This window comes from Heterodontus francisci, chromosome 48, assembly GCF_036365525.1.
Source record: "Heterodontus francisci isolate sHetFra1 chromosome 48, sHetFra1.hap1, whole genome shotgun sequence".
NCBI classification, from domain to species: Eukaryota; Metazoa; Chordata; class Chondrichthyes; order Heterodontiformes; family Heterodontidae; genus Heterodontus; species Heterodontus francisci.
Window position 1 is genome coordinate 16,318,091 of NC_090418.1, and position 14,504 is coordinate 16,332,594.

The window sequence follows — 14,504 nt, forward strand, 5'->3', positions numbered from 1 at the left end:
TGGAGTAAGAAAATATCTGCAAGACACTTTGCAGCACTATCCGACATCATTTGCGGCGAGCCTCTTCAGAAGGATATATTTGCACAGCTGATCAAAAGCTTGATCCAATCCTTTGCTTTGAATGAGCGCCTCAAACAAGGACAAAGAGCGAGAAAGGCCGTCGCTTTTAAGGAGGCAATTGCAGAGCTTAGGGAACAGGCAGCTGAAGGCACGGCCACCGACGCTATAATCGGGGCAGCCAAAGAGTTCAAGATGGGAGGAGCGCAGAGATTCTGCTAGCTTTGAACAGCTGAATGAGCTTACGGCGATACGCAGGTGCGAGGCGGCAAAGGAATTTTAAACAGGCATGGGAATTCGAAAAATCAGCGGTCGTCAGAGCGGTTGACAATGTCGTTGCGCCAACACAGGGTTGCTGGGTGAGCTGCACTAGGTGCCAATTAGGACCTGGGCAGCAGAGATTTCCATGAGCTCGCATTTACGGAGGGTGCAAACCGGAAGGATGTCCGCCGGCGTTTTGGAATAGTCAAGTCCACAGGTAACAGAGGCACGGATGAAGACGTCAGCAGCGGATCAGCTGAGGCAGGGACTTAGTCGCGTGACGTTGCAGAGGTGCAAGTAGGTGTCCTTGCTGATGGACCAGACGTGCGGGTGGCGGACCGGCTAAGGCTCAAGTGGGACATCGAGCTTTCCAATCGTGTGTCTCAGCGTCAGATAGCGGTCGGGAATGGGGATAAAGTCAATGCCTCGGCAACGGAGTTTGTGACGGGGAGCTGCACTGCAAATGGCCATACCTTGCTGAGCCCTCCAAATAGCAATGCATTTTCACGAGCAAATTGCAAGCACTGGACATTGGAATTTCCAGTCTGCATTCCGGCTTAATCTTTTCTCAGGCACACCTTCAGCTTCCCCACTAGTTGTTCTAAAGGTGTGGATGCTGTGCAACTCGGACAGTCCAGGCTGCAGCTTCTAATGTCACTGCTTGTGTTTGCCATTTCTCAGCACACTCTAGTTTGGCACACTTGCCAGATGATCAGTTTATAAACGTTGCAAGGCAGTGAAGCAAGAAACGACGACATGCACATTTGCTCGAGGGCAAGAAGACAATCGTTGTGACGCCTGCATTTGATGAAACCCTCTTGAATTTGTTGAAGCGCCCCTGCTGAATGCAGATTGCAAAGAAAAGCTGGGCTCACGCCATTGTCCTGTGCAGTGCAGGCACTGAGGACACGGAACAAGCTGCAACGTTGCTCTGCTGCAGATGTGGATCAGGCTGATGTTGCAATGGGACATTGAAGCTCAATCTTCTTGATGAAGACAAGAAAGGCGCAGCAGCAGCATTTCAGCTCCATGTGCCGAACGCTTGTGTGTCCCAAATTTAACAGCAGCTGGGACAACAAGAATGCCAGTTCCACCGAGATTTGAACTCGGATCGCTGGATTCAAAGTCCAGAGTGCTCACCATTACACCATGGAACCAAGTGGCTGTCCTGTGCCAGGGCTACAGTCTTTTCTTCAACTCCCCTGGCATTCTCAGTCCCTGCAAGCATCCCTGACTACACTTGAATGCAATATGTCGTCTGACGGAAAGCAGTGCATCCTTTCAATGGAAGATTTCACCAGCTGCACCGAGTGCAAAAGTGGATCACGGTGCAGGCAGCTGGCATAAGAGTAGCAGTCAGACGGATGGCAATGGAAAGTGATCTGGGCGGAAACTTTTCCTCCTGAATTGGACCTTGTTGTGAAATTGCAAAAGCTGCCCTTTTTGCAAATGGAATCGCGCGGAGTGAGAAAATAAGGTTCCACCGAGTTTTGAACTCGGATCGCTGGATTCAGAGCCCAGAGTGCTCAGCATTACACCATGGAACCCAGAAGCAACTTTGCCTTTGCAAGTTGTCAATCAGACATAGCTTTCTCTTTTACAAAAGCACAGACGACATCGAACAGAACTGTGGAATGTTTCCTGCGCAGGAAGAGTCCAGATGCAACATCAGCAACCACTTACATCTGCACAGCAGCCTTGGAGTAAGAAAATATCTGCAAGACACTTTGCAGCACTATCCGACATCATTTGCGGCGAGCCTCTTCAGAAGGATATATTTGCACAGCTGATCAAAAGCTTGATCCAATCCTTTGCTTTGAAAGAGCGCCTCAAACAAGGACAAAGAGCGAGAAAGGCCGTCGCTTTTAAGGAGGCAATTGCAGAGCTTAGGGAACAGGCAGCTGAAGGCACGGCCACCGACGCTATAATCGGGGCAGCCAAAGAGTTCAAGATGGGAGGAGCGCAGAGATTCTGCTAGCTTTGAACAGCTGAATGAGCTTACGGCGATACGCAGGTGCGAGGCGGCAAAGGAATTTTAAACAGGCATGGGAATTCGAAAAATCAGCGGTCGTCAGAGCGGTTGACAATGTCGTTGCGCCAACACAGGGTTGCTGGGTGAGCTGCACTAGGTGCCAATTAGGACCTGGGCAGCAGAGATTTCCATGAGCTCGCATTTACGGAGGGTGCAAACCGGAAGGATGTCCGCCGGCGTTTTGGAATAGTCAAGTCCACAGGTAACAGAGGCACGGATGAAGACGTCAGCAGCGGATCAGCTGAGGCAGGGAGTTAGTCGCGTGACGTTGCAGAGGTGCAAGTAGGTGTCCTTGCTGATGGACCAGACGTGCGGGTGGCGGACCGGCTAAGGCTCAAGTGGGACATCGAGCTTTCCAATCGTGTGTCTCAGCGTCAGATAGCGGTCGGGAATGGGGATAAAGTCAATGCCTCGGCAACGGGGTTTGTGACGGGGAGCTGCACTGCAAATGGCCATACCTTGCTGAGCCCTCCAAATAGCAATGCATTTTCACGAGCAAATTGCTAGCACTGGACATTGTAATTTCCAGTCTGCATTCCGGCTTAATCTTTTCTCAGGCACACCTTCAGCTTCCCCACTAGTTGTTCTAAAGGTGTGGATGCTGTGCAACTCGGACAGTCCAGGCTGCAGCTTCTAATGTCACTGCTTGTGTTTGCCATTTCTCAGCACACTCTAGTTTGGCACACTTGCCAGATGATCAGTTTATAAACGTTGCAAGGCAGTGAAGCAAGAAACGACGACATGCACATTTGCTCGAGGGCAAGAAGACAATCGTTGTGACGCCTGCATTTGATGAAACCCTCTTGAATTTGTTGAAGCGCCCCTGCTGAATGCAGATTGCAAAGAAAAGCTGGGCTCACGCCATTGTCCTGTGCAGTGCAGGCACTGAGGACACGGAACAAGCTGCAACGTTGCTCTGCTGCAGATGTGGATCAGGCTGATGTTGCAATGGGACATTGAAGCTCAATCTTCTTGATGAAGACAAGAAAGGCGCAGCAGCAGCATTTCAGCTCCATGTGCCGAACGCTTGTGTGTCCCAAATTTAACAGCAGCTGGGACAACAAGAATGCCGGTTCCACCGAGATTTGAACTCGGATCGCTGGATTCAAAGTCCAGAGTGCTCACCATTACACCATGGAACCAAGTGGCTGTCCTGTGCCAGGGCTACAGTCTTTTCTCCAACTCCCCTGGCATTCTCAGTCCCTGCAAGCATCCCTGACTACACTTGAATGCAATATGTCGTCTGACGGAAAGCAGTGCATCCTTTCAATGGAAGATTTCACCAGCTGCACCGAGTGCAAGAGTGGATCACGGTGCAGGCAGCTGGCATAAGAGTAGCAGTCAGACGGATGGCAATGGAAAGTGATGTGGGCGGAAATTTTTCCTCCTGAATTGGACCTTGTTGTGAAATTGCAAAAGCTGCCCTTTTTGCAAATGGAATCGCGCGGAGTGAGAAAATAAGGTTCCACCGAGTTTTAAACTCGGATCGCTGGATTCAGAGCACAGAGTGCTCACCATTACACCATGGAACCCAGAGGCAACTTTGTCTTTGCAAGTTGTCAATCAGACATAGCTTTCTCTTTTACAAAAGCACAGACGACATCGAACAGAACTGTGGAATGTTTCCTGCGCAGGAAGAGGCCAGACGCAATATCAGCAACCACTTACATCTGCACAGCAGCCTTGGAGTAAGAAAATATCTGCAAGACACTTTGCAGCACTATCCGACATCATTTGCGGCGAGCCTCTTCAGAAGGATATATTTGCACAGCTGATCAAAAGCTTGATCCAATCCTTTGCTTTGAAAGAGCGCCTCAAACAAGGACAAAGAGCGAGAAAGGCCGTCGCTTTTAAGGAGGCAATTGCAGAGCTTAGGGAACAGGCAGCTGAAGGCACGGCCACCGACGCTATAATCGGGGCAGCCAAAGAGTTCAAGATGGGAGGAGCGCAGAGATTCTGCTAGCTTTGAACAGCTGAATAAGCTTACGGCGATACGCAGGTGCGAGGCGGCAAAGGAATTTTAAACAGGCATGGGAATTCGAAAAATCAGCGGTCGTCAGAGCGGTTGACAATGTCGTTGCGCCAACACAGGGTTGCTGGGTGAGCTGCACTAGGTGCCAATTAGGACCTGGGCAGCAGAGATTTCCATGAGCTCGCATTTACGGAGGGTGCAAACCGGAAGGATGTCCGCCGGCGTTTTGGAATAGTCAATTCCACAGGTAACAGAGGCACGGATGAAGACGTCAGCAGCGGATCAGCTGAGGCAGGGACTTAGTCGCGTGACGTTGCAGAGGTGCAAGTAGGTGTCCTTGCTGATGGACCAGACGTGCGGGTGGCGGACCGGCTAAGGCTCAAGTGGGACATCGAGCTTTCCAATCGTGTGTCTCAGCGTCAGATAGCGGTCGGGAATGGGGATAAAGTCAATGCCTCGGCAACGGGGTTTGTGACGGGGAGCTGCACTGCAAATGGCCATACCTTGCTGAGCCCTCCAAATAGCAATGCATTTTCACGAGCAAATTGCTAGCACTGGACATTGTAATTTCCAGTCTGCATTCCGGCTTAATCTTTTCTCAGGCACACCTTCAGCTTCCCCACTAGTTGTTCTAAAGGTGTGGATGCTGTGCAACTCGGACAGTCCAGGCTGCAGCTTCTAATGTCACTGCTTGTGTTTGCCATTTCTCAGCACACTCTAGTTTGGCACACTTGCCAGATGATCAGTTTATAAACGTTGCAAGGCAGTGAAGCAAGAAACGACGACATGCACATTTGCTCGAGGGCAAGAAGACAATCGTTGTGACGCCTGCATTTGATGAAACCCTCTTGAATTTGTTGAAGCGCCCCTGCTGAATGCAGATTGCAAAGAAAAGCTGGGCTCACGCCATTGTCCTGTGCAGTGCAGGCACTGAGGACACGGAACAAGCTGCAACGTTGCTCTGCTGCAGATGTGGATCAGGCTGATGTTGCAATGGGACATTGAAGCTCAATCTTCTTGATGAAGACAAGAAAGGCGCAGCAGCAGCATTTCAGCTCCATGTGCCGAACGCTTGTGTGTCCCAAATTTAACAGCAGCTGGGACAACAAGAATGCCGGTTCCACCGAGATTTGAACTCGGATCGCTGGATTCAAAGTCCAGAGTGCTCACCATTACACCATGGAACCAAGTGGCTGTCCTGTGCCAGGGCTACAGTCTTTTCTCCAACTCCCCTGGCATTCTCAGTCCCTGCAAGCATCCCTGACTACACTTGAATGCAATATGTCGTCTGACGGAAAGCAGTGCATCCTTTCAATGGAAGATTTCACCAGCTGCACCGAGTGCAAGAGTGGATCACGGTGCAGGCAGCTGGCATAAGAGTAGCAGTCAGACGGATGGCAATGGAAAGTGATCTGGGCGGAAATTTTTCCTCCTGAATTGGACCTTGTTGTGAAATTGCAAAAGCTGCCCTTTTTGCAAATGGAATCGCGCGGAGTGAGAAAATAAGGTTCCACCGAGTTTTAAACTCGGATCGCTGGATTCAGAGCACAGAGTGCTCACCATTACACCATGGAACCCAGAGGCAACTTTGTCTTTGCAAGTTGTCAATCAGACATAGCTTTCTCTTTTACAAAAGCACAGACGACATCGAACAGAACTGTGGAATGTTTCCTGCGCAGGAAGAGGCCAGACGCAATATCAGCAACCACTTACATCTGCACAGCAGCCTTGGAGTAAGAAAATATCTGCAAGACACTTTGCAGCACTATCCGACATCATTTGCGGCGAGCCTCTTCAGAAGGATATATTTGCACAGCTGATCAAAAGCTTGATCCAATCCTTTGCTTTGAAAGAGCGCCTCAAACAAGGACAAAGAGCGAGAAAGGCCGTCGCTTTTAAGGAGGCAATTGCAGAGCTTAGGGAACAGGCAGCTGAAGGCACGGCCACCGACGCTATAATCGGGGCAGCCAAAGAGTTCAAGATGGGAGGAGCGCAGAGATTCTGCTAGCTTTGAACAGCTGAATAAGCTTACGGCGATACGCAGGTGCGAGGCGGCAAAGGAATTTTAAACAGGCATGGGAATTCGAAAAATCAGCGGTCGTCAGAGCGGTTGACAATGTCGTTGCGCCAACACAGGGTTGCTGGGTGAGCTGCACTAGGTGCCAATTAGGACCTGGGCAGCAGAGATTTCCATGAGCTCGCATTTACGGAGGGTGCAAACCGGAAGGATGTCCGCCGGCGTTTTGGAATAGTCAATTCCACAGGTAACAGAGGCACGGATGAAGACGTCAGCAGCGGATCAGCTGAGGCAGGGACTTAGTCGCGTGACGTTGCAGAGGTGCAAGTAGGTGTCCTTGCTGATGGACCAGACGTGCGGGTGGCGGACCGGCTAAGGCTCAAGTGGGACATCGAGCTTTCCAATCGTGTGTCTCAGCGTCAGATAGCGGTCGGGAATGGGGATAAAGTCAATGCCTCGGCAACGGGGTTTGTGACGGGGAGCTGCACTGCAAATGGCCATACCTTGCTGAGCCCTCCAAATAGCAATGCATTTTCACGAGCAAATTGCTAGCACTGGACATTGTAATTTCCAGTCTGCATTCCGGCTTAATCTTTTCTCAGGCACACCTTCAGCTTCCCCACTAGTTGTTCTAAAGGTGTGGATGCTGTGCAACTCGGACAGTCCAGGCTGCAGCTTCTAATGTCACTGCTTGTGTTTGCCATTTCTCAGCACACTCTAGTTTGGCACACTTGCCAGATGATCAGTTTATAAACGTTGCAAGGCAGTGAAGCAAGAAACGACGACATGCACATTTGCTCGAGGGCAAGAAGACAATCGTTGTGACGCCTGCATTTGATGAAACCCTCTTGAATTTGTTGAAGCGCCCCTGCTGAATGCAGATTGCAAAGAAAAGCTGGGCTCACGCCATTGTCCTGTGCAGTGCAGGCACTGAGGACACGGAACAAGCTGCAACGTTGCTCTGCTGCAGATGTGGATCAGGCTGATGTTGCAATGGGACATTGAAGCTCAATCTTCTTGATGAAGACAAGAAAGGCGCAGCAGCAGCATTTCAGCTCCATGTGCCGAACGCTTGTGTGTCCCAAATTTAACAGCAGCTGGGACAACAAGAATGCCGGTTCCACCGAGATTTGAACTCGGATCGCTGGATTCAAAGTCCAGAGTGCTCACCATTACACCATGGAACCAAGTGGCTGTCCTGTGCCAGGGCTACAGTCTTTTCTCCAACTCCCCTGGCATTCTCAGTCCCTGCAAGCATCCCTGACTACACTTGAATGCAATATGTCGTCTGACGGAAAGCAGTGCATCCTTTCAATGGAAGATTTCACCAGCTGCACCGAGTGCAAGAGTGGATCACGGTGCAGGCAGCTGGCATAAGAGTAGCAGTCAGACGGATGGCAATGGAAAGTGATCTGGGCGGAAATTTTTCCTCCTGAATTGGACCTTGTTGTGAAATTGCAAAAGCTGCCCTTTTTGCAAATGGAATCGCGCGGAGTGAGAAAATAAGGTTCCACCGAGTTTTAAACTCGGATCGCTGGATTCAGAGCACAGAGTGCTCACCATTACACCATGGAACCCAGAGGCAACTTTGTCTTTGCAAGTTGTCAATCAGACATAGCTTTCTCTTTTACAAAAGCACAGACGACATCGAACAGAACTGTGGAATGTTTCCTGCGCAGGAAGAGGCCAGACGCAATATCAGCAACCACTTACATCTGCACAGCAGCCTTGGAGTAAGAAAATATCTGCAAGACACTTTGCAGCACTATCCGACATCATTTGCGGCGAGCCTCTTCAGAAGGATATATTTGCACAGCTGATCAAAAGCTTGATCCAATCCTTTGCTTTGAAAGAGCGCCTCAAACAAGGACAAAGAGCGAGAAAGGCCGTCGCTTTTAAGGAGGCAATTGCAGAGCTTAGGGAACAGGCAGCTGAAGGCACGGCCACCGACGCTATAATCGGGGCAGCCAAAGAGTTCAAGATGGGAGGAGCGCAGAGATTCTGCTAGCTTTGAACAGCTGAATAAGCTTACGGCGATACGCAGGTGCGAGGCGGCAAAGGAATTTTAAACAGGCATGGGAATTCGAAAAATCAGCGGTCGTCAGAGCGGTTGACAATGTCGTTGCGCCAACACAGGGTTGCTGGGTGAGCTGCACTAGGTGCCAATTAGGACCTGGGCAGCAGAGATTTCCATGAGCTCGCATTTACGGAGGGTGCAAACCGGAAGGATGTCCGCCGGCGTTTTGGAATAGTCAATTCCACAGGTAACAGAGGCACGGATGAAGACGTCAGCAGCGGATCAGCTGAGGCAGGGACTTAGTCGCGTGACGTTGCAGAGGTGCAAGTAGGTGTCCTTGCTGATGGACCAGACGTGCGGGTGGCGGACCGGCTAAGGCTCAAGTGGGACATCGAGCTTTCCAATCGTGTGTCTCAGCGTCAGATAGCGGTCGGGAATGGGGATAAAGTCAATGCCTCGGCAACGGGGTTTGTGACGGGGAGCTGCACTGCAAATGGCCATACCTTGCTGAGCCCTCCAAATAGCAATGCATTTTCACGAGCAAATTGCTAGCACTGGACATTGTAATTTCCAGTCTGCATTCCGGCTTAATCTTTTCTCAGGCACACCTTCAGCTTCCCCACTAGTTGTTCTAAAGGTGTGGATGCTGTGCAACTCGGACAGTCCAGGCTGCAGCTTCTAATGTCACTGCTTGTGTTTGCCATTTCTCAGCACACTCTAGTTTGGCACACTTGCCAGATGATCAGTTTATAAACGTTGCAAGGCAGTGAAGCAAGAAACGACGACATGCACATTTGCTCGAGGGCAAGAAGACAATCGTTGTGACGCCTGCATTTGATGAAACCCTCTTGAATTTGTTGAAGCGCCCCTGCTGAATGCAGATTGCAAAGAAAAGCTGGGCTCACGCCATTGTCCTGTGCAGTGCAGGCACTGAGGACACGGAACAAGCTGCAACGTTGCTCTGCTGCAGATGTGGATCAGGCTGATGTTGCAATGGGACATTGAAGCTCAATCTTCTTGATGAAGACAAGAAAGGCGCAGCAGCAGCATTTCAGCTCCATGTGCCGAACGCTTGTGTGTCCCAAATTTAACAGCAGCTGGGACAACAAGAATGCCGGTTCCACCGAGATTTGAACTCGGATCGCTGGATTCAAAGTCCAGAGTGCTCACCATTACACCATGGAACCAAGTGGCTGTCCTGTGCCAGGGCTACAGTCTTTTCTCCAACTCCCCTGGCATTCTCAGTCCCTGCAAGCATCCCTGACTACACTTGAATGCAATATGTCGTCTGACGGAAAGCAGTGCATCCTTTCAATGGAAGATTTCACCAGCTGCACCGAGTGCAAGAGTGGATCACGGTGCAGGCAGCTGGCATAAGAGTAGCAGTCAGACGGATGGCAATGGAAAGTGATCTGGGCGGAAATTTTTCCTCCTGAATTGGACCTTGTTGTGAAATTGCAAAAGCTGCCCTTTTTGCAAATGGAATCGCGCGGAGTGAGAAAATAAGGTTCCACCGAGTTTTAAACTCGGATCGCTGGATTCAGAGCACAGAGTGCTCACCATTACACCATGGAACCCAGAGGCAACTTTGTCTTTGCAAGTTGTCAATCAGACATAGCTTTCTCTTTTACAAAAGCACAGACGACATCGAACAGAACTGTGGAATGTTTCCTGCGCAGGAAGAGGCCAGACGCAATATCAGCAACCACTTACATCTGCACAGCAGCCTTGGAGTAAGAAAATATCTGCAAGACACTTTGCAGCACTATCCGACATCATTTGCGGCGAGCCTCTTCAGAAGGATATATTTGCACAGCTGATCAAAAGCTTGATCCAATCCTTTGCTTTGAAAGAGCGCCTCAAACAAGGACAAAGAGCGAGAAAGGCCGTCGCTTTTAAGGAGGCAATTGCAGAGCTTAGGGAACAGGCAGCTGAAGGCACGGCCACCGACGCTATAATCGGGGCAGCCAAAGAGTTCAAGATGGGAGGAGCGCAGAGATTCTGCTAGCTTTGAACAGCTGAATAAGCTTACGGCGATACGCAGGTGCGAGGCGGCAAAGGAATTTTAAACAGGCATGGGAATTCGAAAAATCAGCGGTCGTCAGAGCGGTTGACAATGTCGTTGCGCCAACACAGGGTTGCTGGGTGAGCTGCACTAGGTGCCAATTAGGACCTGGGCAGCAGAGATTTCCATGAGCTCGCATTTACGGAGGGTACAAACCGGAAGGATGTCCGCCGGCGTTTTGGAATAGTCAATTCCACAGGTAACAGAGGCACGGATGAAGACGTCAGCAGCGGATCAGCTGAGGCAGGGACTTAGTCGCGTGACGTTGCAGAGGTGCAAGTAGGTGTCCTTGCTGATGGACCAGACGTGCGGGTGGCGGACCGGCTAAGGCTCAAGTGGGACATCGAGCTTTCCAATCGTGTGTCTCAGCGTCAGATAGCGGTCGGGAATGGGGATAAAGTCAATGCCTCGGCAACGGGGTTTGTGACGGGGAGCTGCACTGCAAATGGCCATACCTTGCTGAGCCCTCCAAATAGCAATGCATTTTCACGAGCAAATTGCTAGCACTGGACATTGTAATTTCCAGTCTGCATTCCGGCTTAATCTTTTCTCAGGCACACCTTCAGCTTCCCCACTAGTTGTTCTAAAGGTGTGGATGCTGTGCAACTCGGACAGTCCAGGCTGCAGCTTCTAATGTCACTGCTTGTGTTTGCCATTTCTCAGCACACTCTAGTTTGGCACACTTGCCAGATGATCAGTTTATAAACGTTGCAAGGCAGTGAAGCAAGAAACGACGACATGCACATTTGCTCGAGGGCAAGAAGACAATCGTTGTGACGCCTGCATTTGATGAAACCCTCTTGAATTTGTTGAAGCGCCCCTGCTGAATGCAGATTGCAAAGAAAAGCTGGGCTCACGCCATTGTCCTGTGCAGTGCAGGCACTGAGGACACGGAACAAGCTGCAACGTTGCTCTGCTGCAGATGTGGATCAGGCTGATGTTGCAATGGGACATTGAAGCTCAATCTTCTTGATGAAGACAAGAAAGGCGCAGCAGCAGCATTTCAGCTCCATGTGCCGAACGCTTGTGTGTCCCAAATTTAACAGCAGCTGGGACAACAAGAATGCCGCTTCCACCGAGATTTGAACTCGGATCGCTGGATTCAAAGTCCAGAGTGCTCACCATTACACCATGGAACCAAGTGGCTGTCCTGTGCCAGGGCTACAGTCTTTTCTCCAACTCCCCTGGCATTCTCAGTCCCTGCAAGCATCCCTGACTACACTTGAATGCAATATGTCGTCTGACGGAAAGCAGTGCATCCTTTCAATGGAAGATTTCACCAGCTGCACCGAGTGCAAGAGTGGATCACGGTGCAGGCAGCTGGCATAAGAGTAGCAGTCAGACGGATGGCAATGGAAAGTGATCTGGGCGGAAACTTTTCCTCCTGAATTGGACCTTGTTGTGAAATTGCAAAAGCTGCCCTTTTTGCAAATGGAATCGCGCGGAGTGAGAAAATAAGGTTCCACCGAGTTTTGAACTCGGATCGCTGGATTCAGAGCCCAGAGTGCTCACCATTACACCATGGAACCCAGAGGCAACTTTGACTTTGCAAGTTGTCAATCAGACATAGCTTTCTCTTTTACAAAAGCACAGACGACATCGAACAGAACTGTGGAATGTTTCCTGCGCAGGAAGAGGCCAGACGCAATATCAGCAACCACTTACATCTGCACAGCAGCCTTGGAGTAAGAAAATATCTGCAAGACACTTTGCAGCACTATCCGACATCATTTGCGGCGAGCCTCTTCAGAAGGATATATTTGCACAGCTGATCAAAAGCTTGATCCAATTCTTTGCTTTGAAAGAGCGCCTCAAACAAGGACAAAGAGCGAGAAAGGCCGTCGCTTTTAAGGAGGCAATTGCAGAGCTTAGGGAACAGGCAGCTGAAGGCACGGCCACCGACGCTATAATCGGGGCAGCCAAAGAGTTCAAGATGGGAGGAGCGCAGAGATTCTGCTAGCTTTGAACAGCTGAATGAGCTTACGGCGATACGCAGGTGCGAGGCGGCAAAGGAATTTTAAACAGGCATGGGAATTCGAAAAATCAGCGGTCGTCAGAGCGGTTGACAATGTCGTTGCGCCAACACAGGGTTGCTGGGTGAGCTGCACTAGGTGCCAATTAGGACCTGGGCAGCAGAGATTTCCATGAGCTCGCATTTACGGAGGGTGCAAACCGGAAGGATGTCCGCCGGCGTTTTGGAATAGTCAAGTCCACAGGTAACAGAGGCACGGATGAAGACGTCAGCAGCGGATCAGCTGAGGCAGGGACTTAGTCGCGTGACGTTGCAGAGGTGCAAGTAGGTGTCCTTGCTGATGGACCAGACGTGCGGGTGGCGGACCGGCTAAGGCTCAAGTGGGACATCGAGCTTTCCAATCGTGTGTCTCAGCGTCAGATAGCGGTCGGGAATGGGGATAAAGTCAATGCCTCGGCAACGGGGTTTGTGACGGGGAGCTGCACTGCAAATGGCCATACCTTGCTGAGCCCTCCAAATAGCAATGCATTTTCACGAGCAAATTGCTAGCACTGGACATTGTAATTTCCAGTCTGCATTCCGGCTTAATCTTTTCTCAGGCACACCTTCAGCTTCCCCACTAGTTGTTCTAAAGGTGTGGATGCTGTGCAACTCGGACAGTCCAGGCTGCAGCTTCTAATGTCACTGCTTGTGTTTGCCATTTCTCAGCACACTCTAGTTTGGCACACTTGCCAGATGATCAGTTTATAAACGTTGCAAGGCAATGAAGCAAGAAACGACGACATGCACATTTGCTCGAGGGCAAGAAGACAATCGTTGTGACGCCTGCATTTGATGAAACCCTCTTGAATTTGTTGAAGCGCCCCTGCTGAATGCAGATTGCAAAGAAAAGCTGGGCTCACGCCATTGTCCTGTGCAGTGCAGGCACTGAGGACACGGAACAAGCTGCAACGTTGCTCTGCTGCAGATGTGGATCAGGCTGATGTTGCAATGGGACATTGAAGCTCAATCTTCTTGATGAAGACAAGAAAGGCGCAGCAGCAGCATTTCAGCTCCATGTGCCGAACGCTTGTGTGTCCCAAATTTAACAGCAGCTGGGACAACAAGAATGCCGGTTCCACCGAGATTTGAACTCGGATCGCTGGATTCAAAGTCCAGAGTGCTCACCATTACACCATGGAACCAAGTGGCTGTCCTGTGCCAGGGCTACAGTCTTTTCTCCAACTCCCCTGGCATTCTCAGTCCCTGCAAGCATCCCTGACTACACTTGAATGCAATATGTCGTCTGACGGAAAGCAGTGCATCCTTTCAATGGAAGATTTCACCAGCTGCACCGAGTGCAAGAGTGGATCACGGTGCAGGCAGCTGGCATAAGAGTAGCAGTCAGACGGATGGCAATGGAAAGTGATCTGGGCGGAAACTTTTCCTCCTGAATTGGACCTTGTTGTGAAATTGCAAAAGCTGCCCTTTTTGCAAATGGAATCGCGCGGAGTGAGAAAACAAGGTTCCACCGAGTTTTGAACTCGGATCGCTGGATTCAGAGCCCAGAGTGCTCACCATTACACCATGGAACCAAGAGGCAACTTTGTCTTAGCAAGTTGTCAATCAGACATAGCTTTCTCTTTTACAAAAGCACAGACGACATCGAACAGAACTGTGGAATGTTTCCTGCGCAGGAAGAGGCCAGACGCAATATCAGCAACCACTTGCATCTGCACAGCAGCCTTGGAGTAAGAAAATATCTGCAAGACACTTTGCAGCACTATCCGACATCATTTGCGGCGAGCCTCTTCAGAAGGATATATTTGCACAGCTGATCAAAAGCTTGATCCAATTCTTTGCTTTGAAAGAGCGCCTCAAACAAGGACAAAGAGCGAGAAAGGCCGTCGCTTTTAAGGAGGCAATTGCAGAGCTTAGGGAACAGGCAGCTGAAGGCACGGCCACCGACGCTATAATCGGGGCAGCCAAAGAGTTCAAGATGGGAGGAGCGCAGAGATTCTGCTAGCTTTGAACAGCTGAATGAGCTTACGGCGATACGCAGGTGCGAGGCGGCAAAGGAATTTTAAACAGGCATGGGAATTCGAAAAATCAGCGGTCGTCAGAGCGGTTGA

General features: G+C 50.4%; 9 non-coding genes across 9 annotated transcripts; all 9 read right to left on the reverse strand.

Annotated features, from left to right (window-relative positions):
• Positions 1–1,403: 1,403 nt before the first annotated feature.
• trnaq-uug (transfer RNA glutamine (anticodon UUG)) lies at positions 1,404–1,475 on the reverse strand. Its single transcript has one exon. It is a non-coding gene; the product is annotated as a tRNA-Gln (tRNA).
• A 1,945-nt stretch (positions 1,476–3,420) lies between these two features.
• trnaq-uug (transfer RNA glutamine (anticodon UUG)) lies at positions 3,421–3,492 on the reverse strand. The gene has a single exon. It is a non-coding gene; the product is annotated as a tRNA-Gln (tRNA).
• Positions 3,493–5,437: 1,945 nt separating this feature from the next.
• trnaq-uug (transfer RNA glutamine (anticodon UUG)) lies at positions 5,438–5,509 on the reverse strand. The gene has a single exon. It is a non-coding gene; the product is annotated as a tRNA-Gln (tRNA).
• A 1,945-nt stretch (positions 5,510–7,454) lies between these two features.
• On the reverse strand, positions 7,455–7,526 carry trnaq-uug (transfer RNA glutamine (anticodon UUG)). Its single transcript has one exon. It is a non-coding gene; the product is annotated as a tRNA-Gln (tRNA).
• Positions 7,527–9,471: 1,945 nt separating this feature from the next.
• On the reverse strand, positions 9,472–9,543 carry trnaq-uug (transfer RNA glutamine (anticodon UUG)). The gene has a single exon. It is a non-coding gene; the product is annotated as a tRNA-Gln (tRNA).
• A 1,945-nt stretch (positions 9,544–11,488) lies between these two features.
• trnaq-uug (transfer RNA glutamine (anticodon UUG)) lies at positions 11,489–11,560 on the reverse strand. Its single transcript has one exon. It is a non-coding gene; the product is annotated as a tRNA-Gln (tRNA).
• Positions 11,561–11,878: 318 nt separating this feature from the next.
• Positions 11,879–11,950, reverse strand: trnaq-cug (transfer RNA glutamine (anticodon CUG)). The gene has a single exon. It is a non-coding gene; the product is annotated as a tRNA-Gln (tRNA).
• Positions 11,951–13,505: 1,555 nt separating this feature from the next.
• trnaq-uug (transfer RNA glutamine (anticodon UUG)) lies at positions 13,506–13,577 on the reverse strand. The gene has a single exon. It is a non-coding gene; the product is annotated as a tRNA-Gln (tRNA).
• Positions 13,578–13,895: 318 nt separating this feature from the next.
• trnaq-cug (transfer RNA glutamine (anticodon CUG)) lies at positions 13,896–13,967 on the reverse strand. Its single transcript has one exon. It is a non-coding gene; the product is annotated as a tRNA-Gln (tRNA).
• Between the last annotated feature and the right edge of the window lie 537 nt (positions 13,968–14,504).